Here is a 16879-nt window from a genome sequence, read left to right on the forward strand (position 1 = left end):
TTTATAAAGGAATAACAGATGATCGAGCCATTAAATCCGGATTTAATGAGCCGTGTAAACGGGGTTTATACAGAATAATAAACCCAGTTTTATGGCTCAAACATCTGTTTTTCCTTTATAAAATTTGCCAAGAAGGCTTTAAATCCGGTTTTACTGAGTAGTGTAAACGGGGTTTTAGTCGACCCATTTAATCCGCATTTAAAGAGCAGTGTAAAAAGGGTTTAATCTCCAAACCCCGTTTACACCTACAAGTCAAGTGATTTGTGTTTGCCAACAGGGATATTTTTGACAGTGTTTATATTGTTATTGTATTGATCATATATATTATGGTCAGCAATTAAATTGACATTTCCTAACTCCTTCTAATCAAAAATCTATATGATCTCACTAAAAAAACTGCATTTTCTGCAAACGTTATAAACATCTTTCAAGTAAACTTTATGGTGGTTAGGTTGGGTTGAAAATAGGACATATGGACTATGGACATACACCTAAGCCAGTAATCGGCTTGTTATGCGCTCTAAAACCTATAAAATGACTTCTTAAAAAAAATTAAGTAAGGAATTCCGTGCTACATACAAAATCCTTAACTGTTTTCAATACCACTCCCCTAAGTTATTTTATGTCTGGTATTGTGTCTCCACCTATGTAAGTGCCAGGCAATGACATCGGAAATGCTCCAACGTCTCATCATCTTCCCCGCATGCCCTACACATGCTATCACTTGCCGCACCGATTATACATACATAAGTGAGATCGTAGTCCTATGAGTCCCGTTATGATACCAATAGCTATACTGACCTCCTTCTTACTTCCTTTCAGTAATAACCCCATCTTCTCACAATCTTTATCCCCCCAAAGGATTTTCGCCATCCTATGGACCGTTTCGCTGTTCCACAATGTTGCGCAATGTTGCAAACGAGCTGTTTGACGGTATCAATACATTCCGCCATGAAGAGTCAGGGGTCGTGCGCGCTTCCTTCGTTCCTGTTCCAACTTTGTTTACGTCCGCAGGACACTATCTGGAGTCTCCATTGCGGGATGGCTGGCTTGGTTTTCCCAGGGTACTTGAAAGCGGGGAGCTCTTTTTCATCTTCAGTATTTTAGCAGTGTTATGCTCTTTGGGAGATATGATTCTTTTTCCAGCTTCTGTAGAAGTGCTTGGAATGTTAGTTCTATTCCTTCCAGCATCCTGCACTTTCGCCCGAATACGCTGCCGGTACATACTTCTCTGTCTCCTTCTTCTTGCCCGGATCGCTTTCTCGGTCTGCTTGTGAGCTAAGCAAAGCCATCGCTTCCTTCTGCAGTCATCCGGACGCCCTCATATCTCGATTTTGATACGATGACTGTTGCATTGACACAGTCGCTGTCTGAATCCGAGTCAGAAACACCACCTGTACTTAAAGGCTGGGGACGAACTGTGCATCCCTCTGGTTTATCCGTTTCTTTCTCATTAATTAGTCTGTCGACTAGTTGTGCGCTTGAAGCATTACTCTCGACTACAGGTGCCAAGGCACCTACACCTCTAGGAGGGGAGGACAACACGCTACGGTCTGACGCCACCACCGCAGATGTTGGGTCTTTGGAGTCCATTTCTAGCCTTCTCCAAAAAGCTTTAAAATTTTTTCGTAATAGGTAGTACCTATTCCGAGATACGGATATACATTTTTTTTCTTTGAGGAGCGAAATAAAAACGCCCGCTCTATTCAACGGCTAAAATATCTATTTTTTGCGTTAGTGTCACCCTGTATTACAGCCATCTTGCGAGTTATCGTTGGTAACTTCACACAGGTGTTTTCTTCATCCTCTAAAAGCCAACTTCGACTTTTTACAAAAAAAGGCTTTTAATCGAAACTCGACTTTTGGATCCTTTACATAGGTCGTGAAGTTAAGGCATATGGAAATTCGTGGTGCATATAGAAATTCGCAAATTGTAGGAAGAAAAGGCTTCGGAAGAAAATAATATTACTGTTAAAGGTATTTGTAACATGGTTTATCGTTTTGTGCAGAGAAAAATATAATTGTGTGATTTGCTAAATGGTTATCATGACAATTTCGCGCATTTTACGAAATTTTTATGTGGTAGTATATATATGAAAGGTTTTTGGGGCTCGTGGGCTCCAAGCGCCTTTCCCCATCCAAAGAAACTTGGGCGAAAAATGCAGCTTACAACTCCCTCACCGATTCCCTTGAAATTTATATATATGTATTTTGGGTAGTTTAGTGTGCTAAATCCAACTGTGAACATTTTTTTTTCCGGAACGGCCCGGGGTCTTAAGAAAAACGCCTTCAAAGATATGGTCAAACAATGCAATATTGCAGTTGTTTTTGACGTATAAAAAGATAGACAAATTACAAGTGTGCTCACGAACATTCCGTTAAGGAACAGGAACATCAATTCGTGCTGACTGATTTAAGTTCAAACTCAGTGATAAGGGACCTCATTCTTAAAGCCGAGTCCAGTTTACAGACACCTCGTCAAATAGAATAATTTTTTTAGTGAGATATAGGCCTTTAATCCGAATCGCCTGTCCAAAAGCATGCTAACCTTAGAACGAATAAAGCTTACTTCTTGAAATTTTACACAAATTCTTGTGGTTGTAGCCACATTATGTGGAAGTGGTTCCGGTTCAAGTACCGATCGCCGCGGAAAGACGTTGGCCATTGGCTATTTTAGGGCGCCAATAACTTCCCTTCTCATATCGAGCATCATATGCACTGAATATTTATCCGCTCGATACCGCTGATTGTCCGCGACTGCAGTTACAGCTACTTTCCTTTCCCTTGATATGACAATGGCGCCTTTAAATAACCAATGGCCATCCTGTTCCTTCGGCAATCTGTCCTTTGGACTCAGAACGAGCTTGCTCACCTACAGGAGCTTGACGAAGATCGCCACCTCCGCATGAAAATGTGGCTACTACAGCGACAAAGGAATATCATTAGCCGGTTGTACGTATCGGATTGACCTGATGAAGTCCATCACCGGCAAGGGCTGCCGCCTCAGTGTACAATACACTGCTACAACAACAACGACAACCACACCATTTTAGTTTTGCGGTTCCATGCATTACTCAAAAGCATGTCAATACAAAAATCATTGTTGTAAGCAGTGCAATCGAGTTGGGCACAAGGAAGGGTACTGTAACGTTGTTGTTGTTGTAGCAGTTTATTGTGTACTATCTTTCGTCTGCTTGATTCTGTTGAGTGTCAAGACCCAGGAACTCCGCGACTAAGATGGGGTGCGTCCACAGGGATCTGGGTCTGAGTCGACTGGGTCTGGCCGGGCAGTTAAACAGGTAACGTGTATCGTGCGGTCCCTGGTTACAATCGGGACATACATCTTGCACGTCGGATTCAATCCTAGCTCTGTGGGAATTGAGGCGGCTGCATCTGCCGGAACGTAATTGAGCCACCTCCCTGGTTTGCCGGGGGAGGTCGATTTCTTCGGGTGCAATGGGTGGCGGTCGTTCTCCAAGGACTACATTCACCCGGTAGCCGCGTCTGCTACCGTGTCTGCATGAATGTTGTTCAGACCCGCTTGATATGCCGCTTGATTTAGAGGTTCTCTCTTGTAGCGCTGGACCTCACGCTCTAGATCGTGTAGATCTACCTTAAGGCTTCTGGGCGGTGGGTATCTATCCACAAGATGATGATTTGGATGATTTCTGCGATAACAGCCCAAAAGGTATTGCTTAGACAGCATGTAGTTATGTCTTCGCACTGGTAGGATTTTTGTCTCCTGATGGAGGTGGTCCACATGAGAACTAAGGAGACAGCCCGTCGCAGTTCGGAGGGCGGCATTCTGACAGATCTGAATATTATTCCACTGCGTGTCACAAAGCTGACGTGACCACACTGGCGCTGCATAACTTACCACAGACCGGCCAATTGCTTTGTACGTGGTCAACAAGGTTTCTTTGTCTGCACCCCAAGTGCTGCCGGCGAGTGACTTGAGGACCTTGTTTCTACTTTTGACTTTATTGCAGATTGCTGTGGCATGTGGGGAGAAAGTGTAGGAGCTGTCAAATGTGACGCCAAGTATTTTGGGACACTTGATGGTCGGAATCAATTCTCCATCGACCATCACAGTCAGCTCAGAATTCACCTCACGCGTATTTGTAGTGAACAGTGTGGCTGAAGATTTGGTGGCGGATATCTTCAGATTTCTTGCAGCGAAATATGAGGCAAGCTCGTTGAGGTAGACGTTCAACCTATCGCAGATGTCATCAATGGGTGGGGGGCCTGATGCCAAGACCGTACAGTCGTCCGCATATGATACGATCTCTATGCCGTCTGGAGGAGGTGGGATGGAGGATAGGTAGAGGTTAAACAGAGCCGCAGATATCACCCCACCTTGGGGAACTCCCTGTTTCACTCTACGGTGTTTTGACTTCTTATCCCTAAATTCCACAAATGACTGGCGGTCACACAGATAATTCGCGACCCAACGTTTCAGGCCTGGCTGGAGGGACGTGTTGGCGATGTCATCAAATAATTTGGCATGGCTGACCGTGTCGAATGCCTTCGATAGGTCCAGTGCCACGAGGACCGTCCTATCACATGGCCTGGGTTGATTGAAGCCACGGCAAATGTGTGTGGTGATGGCATGCAAAGCTGTTGTTGTGCTGTGCAGTCTCCGAAATCCGTGTTGATGCTCGGCGAATGGAAATTCTCCTACGAGGCTCGGGAGGAGTAATGCCTCAAGCGTCTTAGCCACTGGTGAGAGAAGGGAGATCGGTCTGTACGACTCCCCCAAACTCGGGTCTTTACCAGGCTTCAGTAGCGGGATCACTCTGCCCATTTTCCAGACATCGGGAACTAAAAGAGTGTTCAATGACAAGTTAAGGACAGTGGTAAGGTACTCAACTCCAGGTAAATCCAGATTCTTCAGCATCAATGTAGAGATTCCGTCGGGGCCCAACGCCTTGGAAGATTTGGCGCCACGGATGACATTCGTAACTTCGCCCACGGTAAATTGTGATGGCTATTCATCGGCTCGGAGACCACGAATACGGCGAATGGCTCTCCTCCTTGCCCTGTCTCTCTCGGGATGCACGATAAATTGACGGTTGAACAACCTGGCGCATCTCTTCGGATCAGTCACGGTTAACTCGCCAAAAGTGACTGAGGTCCTGTCGTCCCGTCTACCGGGGTTCGAGAGAGACTTAACAGTGGCCCACAATTTGCCTGCACCGGTGCCAAAGTTACATTGCTCCAAGTGTTCCAGCCACAAATTCCGCTTATGTTCGTTGACTACCCTGTTTATTTCCAGATTCAGCTCGCTGATTCTGGGGTTAGCGGGGTCCATAGCACGAATCCCATCACGCTCGTCTGCGAGTACCACTGCTTGCGCCGGGAAATTGGGTCGCACTTGCGGTATTCGACCGGCTGGTATAAAGCGAGCGGCTGCTGCGTTGATGATGTCTCGGAATTTCCTCTCGGCCACAAGCACATCAGAGGGGGGTGGCAGTTCATTGAAGCGGCGATTGGTATACTCTCTGAAGCCAGTCCAATTGGCCTTCTTGTAGTTGATGAACGTCCGGCGCTCAGAGGTTATGAAGTCGGGTGGTCGGTCGATGGTGAGGATTATGGGGAGGTGGTCTGACCCCAAAGAGATGACGGCTTGCCAGGATACGTCACTCAGGAGATCAGGGGATGCGATTGAGATGTCTGGCGAGCTGCTGCACCTCCTCGTAATCCTAGTGGGGGCATCCTCATTCACCGTGCAAAACGTGGAGCTATCTATCTGCTCTGCCAAAGCTATGCCACGCTGGTCGTTACCTAGGGGAGAATGCCATGACGAGTGATGTGCACTAAAATCCTCCAGAACCAGACGACTATGGCCAGATAGCAACCCACTTATGTCGGGGCTGTAGGCCTGGCCAGTAATCGGGACACAGCTGCCAACCGGCGGTATATACACGTTGTATATCTCTATCTCGGCAGTACCAGACCTGACTGCTACCCCCATACATTCCATGTATGGGTCACTAGCGTCAAGCGCAGGCGAGATAGGTCTATACTGCACGGAATGGTGTATAACGAAGGCCAATCCCCCACCTCCATTCCTTGAGCGATCCTTACGTAGCACATTGTAGCCGTGACAACTGTGCAAGCTGCAGGTGTTAGTCAGCTTTGTCTCCTGGATCGCTGCGACCGATATGCTCTTCCGACTCATGAAATCTACAATCTCATCAATCTTGCCTCGCAGTCCATTGCAGTTTAACTGCAAGAATGATACATTTCCCGACACTGGCCTGGCAATAGTAGGGCTAGGGTGCTGTCTTTGCATAAATTGGCGTACGGGAGAGGTCGGGGGGGTCACATAGTCCGACGAAGAGGACGCCGAAGGCGACGCTTGTGACCTACTGCTGGCTATGTTCGCACAGCACCTAGCGACATAGCCAGTATGACTATACTCCCGTAGCGAAGTTAGGCCAGAGCAAGAACGGAAATGTACCCACTCCAAGCACCTGTTACACCTCACCGACACTGACCGATGATGAAGGCGGTTCTGGCAAACGGAACAGAACCAGGGTCCGGGGTTCTTTTCAATCCCGGCACGGACCAAAAGCATACGGAGAAGGCACTCCGGGATGTGCCTCTCCCATGACGAAAAAAGACGAACACGTACACTGAGGCGGCAGCCCTTGCCGATGAAGATTCCATCGGGTCAATCCGGTGCGTACAACCGGCTGCCATGGGATTGCGTAACGTGAACACAAAGAACTCGAAGCATACTAGTAAGAAAGTTTCCAAGCAAATCGACCTCCCCTGGCAAACCAGAGTAGTTCTGGCTCAATTACGTTCCGGCAGATGCAGCCGCCTCAATTCCTACAGAGCTAGGATTGATCCCGACGTGCAAGATGTATGTCCCGATTGTAAACAGGGACCGCATGATACGCGTCACCTGCTTAACTGCCCGGCCAGACCCACTCGACTCAGACCCACATCCCTTTGGACGCACCCCATCTTAGTCGCAGAGTTCATGGGTCTTGACACTCAACAGAATCAAGCAGACGAAAGATAGAACACAATAAACTGCTACAACAACAACAAAGTTTCCAAGCAATCATCAAAGGCAAGTTTTGTTAATACCAAAGCTGTCAAAGATTAGATTAAGTTGAAAAGAGTGCGGATATTAATCCACCTAATTAATACGTCTAAGCCAGTAATCGGCATGTCATGCGCTCTAAATACTAAAAAAGTAACCACGAAAATAATAAGTTAGGAATTCCGTGCAACGTACAAAATCCTTAATTTTTTCCATACCACTACCCTAAGTTGGTTCATGTATGGTATTGTGTCCCCACTGGTGTCTTTTATCCGTTAAGCCGGGCAATGACATAGGAAATGCTCCAACGTCTCATCATCTTCCTCGCATGCCCCACACATGCTATTACTTGCCGCATCGATTTTGCATAAGTGAGCTCGTGGTCCAATGCGTCCAGTTATGATACAAAAAGCTTCACCTTACTTCCTTTCAGTAGTAGCCTCGTCCTCTCACGATCCGGATCACCCCATAGGATTTTCGCCGGATTTGGAATAGTATAAAATATATATTTTACAAACAAATATGACCAATAATAAAAAGTTCAGTGCGAACATAGGGCATTTTTAATTTTTTTGTTATTATATTTTTATTAACCAATTTCAAAACAGTAAATAATTTTTTCTTTTTGCTAATAACAAGATAATAATGGCCTATATGTACGTTCACTTTGCACATATTCCAGCAGTTATCCGCTGACGGTGTTGATAGAACGACAACGATTGGCTTCCGTTGCTCATAAGCAAACAATTTGTAGAAATAATAATAATGTTACATTTGCAACGTGGATATTTTTATTGATTGTTTTATTTGTTAAATCTTTTACGCGTCAACGAAAATGTAAAATCAATGGAGGAGACATATCTCTTTGATCCTAATATATAATTGAAATTGGATTTCCATTAAAGTCCTCTCAAGTTTTATGTGGTCAATGACTCTTATCGCGGCAAACAATTGGGAAAACTGCAATATGCAATTGCCTACTCAAAGATTTGTAATTTTTCTTACTTAGGTGCTTTTCTTAAATAATATCATTGTGGTGATCGTCTCTTTATTGGCTCAATATTAAGGTTGTTATAAAATGTCTTTGGATTGCAAGAATAATGATATAATTTAATTCTTCGAACCTTAAAATTTGTTGGGTTTTTATTACAAATTTACAAAAAGAAAAGGAACACGAACCAGAAAACGTTCTCAGCTTTTGAATAATAGTTTCTTCTTTGTAATAACACACACACAAGTTCAATTTTTTAGCTATTATCTTTTTGGCAACACTGGTTAAACAGCTCACACATGTTTCGTGTTTTGTTTCATTGTCAAACATCTTTAGTTTGGTCTATAACTTAACCATGAATCGTCTTACAAACGAACAACGCCAGCAAATTATTGAATTTTATTATCAAAATTCGTGCTCTGTTAAGAAAGTTCATCGCGCGCTTCTTCCATTGAGCGACTAAAAATGCAAGAGCTTAACTTGCATGATATGTCGTTTCAACACGACGGTACCACATGCTACACAGCTCGTGTAACAATGAGATATACGGTCGAAATGTTGGAAAGAGTATGTCAAAATTGGACTTATCGAGTGGAACATTTGAGGCGTTGTCATGGTCAACATTTGCATGAAATAATCTTCAAACATTAAATTATCGATTCAAATAAAGATTTCATGCATTTTTCTGAATTTTCTGTTTATTTTTTTTTTTTTTGTTTTGAAAAACTTTCCTAAAGCGGGGGTAGTGTTTGTTCTTATTAGCAAGTCTTCACTTGAAATATTGTTTGGCCAGAAAGATCGAAATATTTGTCGTAGGCAGAGATTTATTAAAACTTGGATTTTGCGGGAAGTCGCTTGTGTCAAGTTCCAAGTTGTAAAATTGCAATTTTCCAATTTTTGCCCATGAATATTCCACTAAGGAACAGATCAAACTTCTCAAATATCATTGAGTGCAGTCCGATTCAATTTTAAGCTCAATGATCCTCCTTTTTATAGCCGAGTCAGAACGGCGTGCTGCGGTGCGACACCTCTTTGGAGAGAAATTTTGCATGGCTAGTACCGCACAAATGTTGCCAGCATTAGGAGAGGAAAACCACCGCTGAACATTTTTTTCTGATAGTCTCTCCAGGATTCGAACCTCTGCGCCACCGTGGCCTCCAAGTTGTACAGCCATATAATATAATAGATTTCACACTACTACAACTCTAAACTTTATTGAGTTTGAGAAAGGCACTAGCCTTGTTGATACGTTCGCGGATGTCTACTTCTGATCCTTCGTCCTTACAGCTCGGGAGGTACATTGTCAGGACCGACTGATTTGCCGTTTTTGAGCGAGACCAAAAGGACCTTAATTTCTTCCCAGGTTGGTGGGGCTGTAGACATAACCCTGCGCGGGTTGGGCTTGTTCTGTTAGCATATTACATTATATTCGCTTACCTCTCCGGACTAGTCGTTTGACCAGCAAGGCGGAGGTGTGATTTTCAGTTCTGGCTACGGGTTTTGAGCGTTGCGTAGACGTTTCCGGCGTCATTCATACAAAATGTTTAAGAAATTCGCATGATTGTTCTATTTCAAAAACTTCTATAGGAAAACCAAAAAGAAATAACGCGTATTTATTTTATGCATACAAATTAAAAAAATAAAAATAAAATGTATATATACATACATATATATAAAGATTTTCTTAAAAATAAAATCAAAAATAAAAATTCGAAAAATGTAGGTTAGATCAGGTTGAGAAGAGGGTGCAGATATTAATCCACCCCATGCCTCTATGGACATACACCTAAGCCAGTAATCGGTCTGTTTTGCGGTCTAAATACATAAAAGTGACCTCGAAAAAAATCTAGGTTAGGAATTCCGTGCTACTTACAAAATCCTAAATTGTTTTACATACCACTCCCCTAAGTTGGTTCAAGTCTGGCATAGTGTCCCCACCTACTTGTCGATATCTGTAAAACGCGCCCTACTCATGCTATCACTTGCCGCGCCGATTTTACATAAGTGAGCTCGTGGTCCTATGTGTCCCGTCATGATACCACTAGCTATACCGACCCCTTCTTAGTTCCTTTCAGTAATAGCCTCGTCTTCTCACGATCTGGATCCCCCATAGGATTTTCGCTGTCCTACCGACCGTTTCACTGTTCCACAGGGTTGCCTGCGCATTCGTCGCCAACTGCCTCAACTCGGACTGCGTCGACCCGAAAAGCTTCGAGGTGACCAGGTTTATTGACGCCAGTCCTCTGGCCTTCACCACCAAATCGTCTGCCATTTCATTCCCGCTTACTCCGTTATGGTCCGGCTCCCAAATAATGCAGATTGTGCCATCCTCAGAGAAGGCGTTAATCTCCTTCTTACACTGCAAGTCGGTTCGTGACCTTACCGTCCTGGTTGATATTGCCAATGAAACTACTACAATAATAAAAGCTGCATTCGTTTTTTTCTAAATAGTTTTGTGTTTCATTATTTATAAATATCGAAGGGCTGGATTTTGGTTGAAATTACAACAACATATATGAATTTGAGAACGGTCCACAAACTCACATTTGTGTCTACACATGCACGTAAGCAGCTGATAATTTGACTGGTGAAGGATTATTTTTTATATGTAAATGGCAACGTTTTGGCCAAAGAAACCCAAAAAATAAAAATCAATTGAGGTAACCTTGTCAAACATCTAAAAGAACGATTTTGGGCAATTTTCCCCAAAAAAAACCAGTACCAGCCTTTATGAAAAAATTGTGTTGAAATTTTGTCTTTAAAATTTTTTTTGCAATGACGATTTTATTGAAATTTGTCTGTAAACAAAAATGTATTAGGTTAGGTTGAAAAGAGGGTGCAGATATTAATTCGCCCCATGCCACTATGAACATGGTTAGGAATTCCGTGCTACTTACAAAATCCCTAATTGTTTTCAATGCCACTCCCCTAAGTTGGTTCATGTCTGATATTGTGTCTCCACCTAAGTACCGGTGTTTGCTGGACGCGAAAGCCGGGCAATGACAAAGGAAATGCTCCAACGTCTCATCATCTTCCCCGCATGCCCCACACATGCTATCACTTGCCGCTCCGATTTTAAATAAGTGAGCTCGTAGTCCTATGTGTCCCGTTATGATACCAATAGCTATACTGACCTCCTTCTTGCTTCCTTTCAGTAATAGCCTCGTCTTCTCACGATATGGATACCCCCATAGGATTTTCGCCGTCCTACCGACCATTTCGCGTTTCCACAATGTTGCATGCGCATTCGTCGCCCACTCCCTTAACTCGGACTGCGTCGACCCGAAAGGCTTCGGGTTAACCAAGTTTATTGACGGCAGTCCTCTGGTCTTCACCGCTAAATAGTTTGCTCCTTAATTTCCCCTTAATCCGTTATGGGCCGGCACCCAAACGATGCGGATTTTCCCATCCTCAGAGAAGGCGTTAATCTCCTTCTTACACTGCAAGACTGTTCCTGACCTTACCGTCCTGGTTGTTATTGCCCTTATGGCAATTTTACTGTCCGTAAAGATCTTCACACTCGATGTCCTCGTGTTAGCACTACAGCACTTCTCCCAACCCGTGATCGCTCGGATCTCCGCCTGGAGGGCCGTATTATGGTCAGGCAGTCTAAAACAGATGTCAGTCCCCGGGTTTTCAATGTAAACCCCCAGGCCCACTCTGTCCTCTAGCTTTGATCCATCCGTGTAACATGATCTTCCATATGGCAAAACTAGGGTTCCGTCAACCCAAGACTGTGCCGATGGCAGCAGTGCGTCGCACTCAACTTCAAGGTTCATCTCAGGTATCCGATCGGAAACCTCTCCCCTTCCTTCCAGGTTTCCTATCGTCACCTCGATTATACCGCGATGGTATGAGCTGCTCTCATCCTCAATCCATTCTCCCATCGCCTTAAGTCTCATAGCCGTAGTGGCTGCCTCACAATTAATCTGTATGTCAATGGGTCGGATATCTTGAATAGTCACCAGTGCCCTAGTGGGCGTGGTCCTCATCGCTCCGCCTATGCCAAGACAACATGTTCTCTGAACCTGTTGTATGGTCCTTATGTTGCACTTTTTCTCCATAGTAGTCCACCAAACTACTGAGGCGTACGTAAGTACAGGTCTAATTACGCTCCTGTAGAGCCAGTGGACTATCCTAGGATTTAGGCCCCATTTCGAGCCTACGGCCCGTCTACATAGTCCCCAACATCTGTGAGCCTTCTCGGTACGCTCCTGAATGTGACACTTCCAATTCAGTTTCCTGTCCAAGATCACACCTAAGTATTTGACCTTGTCAGAAATCGAAATCGTCTTATTGAGGAAACGTGGTGCGTTAAATTCGCCCACCTTCGTCTTCCTCATGAACAGGCATATTTCAATCGCCTTTGGGTTAACATTAAGACCTCTGAGTCAAGCCCAGTCATATGCCATATGGTCCATATATTTTACGATGAATCTTTCTCTCAAATACTCCAAGCACTGCCTCATCTGCTTTCACAAGTACCAATGCTTGAGAACCATATAACAGCACGGGTAGTATCAGTGTCTTGTAAAGTGTAGTCTTCGTCTGTCGAGAGGTGGCCTTGTTTCTAAACTGCTTACTTAGTCCAAAGTAGTATCTGTTTGCCAGTATTATTCTTCGCTTTATCTCAAAACTGGTGTCATTCGTTTCGGTTACGGCGGTGCCGAGGAAGATAAAGTTACTGACTATCTCAAAGTTGTGGTTCCCAACTTTCTCCATGTTCTTTATCTGCTCGGTTGTACAAGGCTTTTTGAGAGTGGAGACCATCCACTTCGTCATATCTCTATTTACTGCCAGACCCATTTTCACTGACTCTCTTTCGATTCTTTCAAAGGCTGCAGTTACTACTTCCCGTGACCGACCTATGATATCGATATCGTCGGCATAGGCAAGTAGCATGTGCTCTCTTGTGATTAGTGTGCCATATCTATACACTTCTGCATCTCGTATAATCTTCTCCAGCAGGATATTAAAGAGATCACACGATAGGCTGTCTCCTTGTCTGAAACCTCGTTTGGTATTAAATGGTTCGGAGAGATTCTTTCCTATTCTTATTGAGGAACGCGTATCAGCAAGTGTCATCCTGCAGAGTCTTATTAATTTTGCAGGGATACCAAACTCAGACATGGCTTGAAATACCTTTGAACGTAAAGGAGTATCGAAGGCGGCTTTGTAGTCAACAAAGAGGTGATAGGTGTTGATTTGTCCTTCTCGGGTCTTTTCCAGAATTGGGCGCAGTGTGAATATCTGGTCTAGGGTGGATTTACCTGGTCTAAAGCCGCATTGATAGGGCCCAATTATCGCATTGACTTTAGGTTTTAATCTTTCACACAGTACGCTCGAGAGTATCTTGTATGTGATGGGGAGGAGACTCATTCCTCTGTAGTTGGCACATTCCGTCTTGTCTCCTTTCTTGTGTACGGGACATAGTATGCTGAGGTTCCAATCATCGGGTATGCGTTCTTCTAGCCATATTGCGCAGATAAGCTGATGTATACGCTTTATCAGCGTGTCGCCTCCGGTCTTAAATAGTTCAGCGGGTAACTCGTTGGCTCCTGCTGTCTTGTTGTTCTTTACTTGGACCTCATTCTGACTAGGAGGTAAACATTCTATGCCATCATCAGGGATTGGTTCTGCGGTATCCTCTTCGCCGCCAACATCGGACACTAGCATTTGGGTAAAATGTTCTTTCCATATCCTCAGCATGTTGTCTGTGTCAGTTACCAGATTTCCTTCTTTGTCTCTGCAGGAAGATGTGCCTGCACCAAAGCCATCGGTTTGGTGTTTAATTCTTTGGTACATCTCAATTCGCTCGCACTCACGTCTTTCCATTTCCTTTTTCTTTCTGCGGAATAGACGTTTCTTCTCTTTCCTTTTCTCCCGATACCTCTCCTTCATCTGGCGCGTTGCTACTGATTGCAGGGTTGCTCTATATGCCGCATTCTTGGCTTCAGTAGCATCTCGACACTCTTGGTCGTACCATGGGTTTTTTGGAGGAGGCTTTCGGTACCCAAGTACGGATTTCGCGGCATTTTCCATGGAGTGGGCAATAGTTTGCCACTGCGCCATTATATCATCAGAACAAGGAGTGCTTTCATCAAGCAGTTGGGTCAGTCGAGTGGAGTATGCCGCTGCCATTTGTTGTGTCTGCAGCTTTTTAATGTCCAGCTTCCGTGCAGTGTCAGATCGTACTTTCCTCGCCATGTTCAAACGGGTGCGAACCTTTGCTGCAACAAGGTAATGATCCGAATCTATATTCGCTCCACGGATCGATCGTACATCTAACACGTTGGATGAATGCCTTCCATCTATCACAACGTGATCAATTTGGTTTCTCGTGTTTTGATCGAAAGAAATCTGGTGCTACTAACTACCATGTTTTTTGCCGCGGTGAAATCTATCAGCCTCAACCCATTACTGGACGTTATCTCGTGGAGGCTAACCTTTCCGACTGTTGGACCAAAAACTTCTTCCTTCCATATTTTCGCATTAAAATCTCCCAGAACGATTTTAATATCATGGGCGGGGCAGCGGTCATATTCTCTCTCTAGGCGCTCGTAGAAAATATCCTTGGTCTGCTAGTCTTTGTCTTCCGTCGGGGCATGGGCACAAATAAGGCTGATGTTGAAGAATTTGGCTTTTATGCGAATTGTGGCTAGCCTCTCATCCACCGGAGTAAAGCTGGAGACTAGGTGTTTCAGTCTCCGACTAACCACAAATCCGCAGCCAAATTCATGCCTCGTGTTATGGCAGCTATAGTATAGTTCGTCACCCTTTAGTGTTGTTGTGACGCCATTCCCGGTCCATCGCACTTCCTGTAAGGCGGTTATATCTGCCTTGTACTTCTCTAATACATCCGCCAGCGCGTATACTGCACCTTCTCTATAAAGAGTGCGGACATTCCAGGTGCAGATCCGCAAATCATGGTCCTTTTTTCGTTTGCGTGGGTCGTCAACGTTGGGGTGGTCCGTTTTTACTATTCCATCCAGGTATCCATTAGGCAGTTGTTAATCTGCGTCTGTTTCCATTGGAGCGGCAGATCTAAAGCCCGGGAGAAGACTTAGAATGGATTCCAATAACCCAACTGCTGCGGTGGTGGTATTAGGCTGTAGCATGTTGTGTGCTACTGAAACATCGACTGGTGGAGCGGCTCCTCCAGGCTCCACTAGCCGACAGATGACTGGTCAGCAGTGGCTTTTGTCGGAGACACCTGGTTCGAGTCTTAAGCACAAGGCCGAATCTATTCTACGCATGCCTATAATTTGCCTAGGCCATCGGCTTTCCCCGGTAAACCAACACGCTCTTTAAGAGGTTGGAATAATAGAAGACGCATCGCTCTCAGGTTTATTGAGAGGCTTGGTGCGATGGATCCTAAGACTCTCACTAATAGGGAGCGAGACTCCCTAGATTGGGCTTGTGGATTAGTTGCACAAGCTACCCCAAAGACGTCTAGATTCGGAAACTGCGACGCAGTCAGCTAAAAGGCTGCGGTCACCTGGAGGGCATCCCATGCCTAAAATAACTAGGGCGAATAATAGTAGGATGGGTCCAAGAACCTTTGCTAATAACGCTAGGGACAGTTTGGTGATGGCAGTTGTCGACAAGGGAGAAGAACTGGGCGGCATACCTAGGAATAATTGGAGTGGGATAGTCAATGGACTTCATCAGCATACTCCGATGTTCTTGCGGAATATCCTGGGTCTCCTCCAGTTTGTGACGATTCAGGCTCAGTGAAAGGTATCGTTGTGCGCTAAAAAAGAATAGATAGATCCGGCCAGATGCAGCACTAGATTTAGTCAAGGAGGACTTTATTCCTTCTCGATCAGTGGCACATGATTGGATACTAAGGATTTCCTAAAGATCCTGAATACATATTGTACTTGGAAGACTAAGGGATTGCAATCCCAATCTTTCAGCTACCGACTGGAAGATTGGTAAATTGGATGAGGCTGATGGTGACCGAAGTATTCGTACCGAACTCCGGTAGCCTCACAGACCTCAAGTCTGAAGGAGTTGTATCCTACGGACAACAAGTTGAAACTTAAAGTCTATAGCAGCGGTGGGGTTGAGGAATCAGGAGACGACTCAGCAGTTGTTGCTGAACACTTGCCTGGAGAACTTTCGACCACATCGCTAGCGTCTGGCGGATTGCAGGAGACCCTACAGCAGTTAAGACAGAAGGGGAAGGCATCGAAACGGAACCCGACAAGCCCTGTGTGGGTGGATCATCCGGTTGAACTGGACTCAAGGTGTGCGCCAGCGACAAAGGACAGAACTCAAAAGTACTTCGACAACAGCTGTTAGTGAATCATCTTAGGAGAAATCGTCCACACCGCAAGTGTCCAGTGACTTGAAGAAGAGTTGTTCTACTGCTTTCTTACCTGCTCCTGGATGCGTACAGAAGCTCATCATGACAAGATTTAACGAATCTTGTGAGGATGAACTCATGACGAAATCAGAAGAAGAGGCTAACACAACAGTGGTGGAAGTTCTGAATCCTGACTGTGGTCCAGTTTCTGCAGATAAATCTTCACCATTGTAAGACCGCTTCCGCGTCACTAAAAGTCCTCTTGATGGCAGGGGGATTCGACGTGGTTCTTATCCAGAAACTATAAGTGCGTGGAGGAATGGTTCGTGGACTAAGAATTCCAGGATTTAAACTACTCAAGGGTACTGGGAATAGGAGACACAGAGCCTATATTCTTGCAAAGAGTAGTCTAATTTTTTTTCTTTATCCGTCGCTATGCACTGAAGATTAAAAGTAGTCAGCCTTGAAATAAATAAGTCTACTGGCTGGCTTCCCTATATATTGCACACGATTCAGAGAT

At 44.7% G+C, this 16879-nt stretch overlaps 1 protein-coding gene across 2 annotated transcripts in view; it reads left to right on the forward strand.

Annotated features, from left to right (window-relative positions):
• LOC106093090 (protein trapped in endoderm-1) overlaps positions 1-16879 on the forward strand; it is a 340633-nt gene that overhangs the window by 85147 nt on the left and 238607 nt on the right. The window contains exon 1 of one of the 2 annotated variants that reach the window (XM_059367919.1): positions 1825-1977. The exons of the other annotated variant lie outside the window; for it this stretch is intronic. The gene's annotated coding sequence lies outside the window, so the exon portion shown is untranslated. Of the gene's footprint in view, positions 1-1824; positions 1978-16879 lie in introns of those variants that run through there. 2 annotated transcript variants of the gene reach the window in all.

The sequence above is a fragment of the Stomoxys calcitrans genome, chromosome 4 (assembly GCF_963082655.1).
Source record: "Stomoxys calcitrans chromosome 4, idStoCalc2.1, whole genome shotgun sequence".
Lineage (NCBI taxonomy): Eukaryota > Metazoa > Arthropoda > Insecta > Diptera > Muscidae > Stomoxys > Stomoxys calcitrans.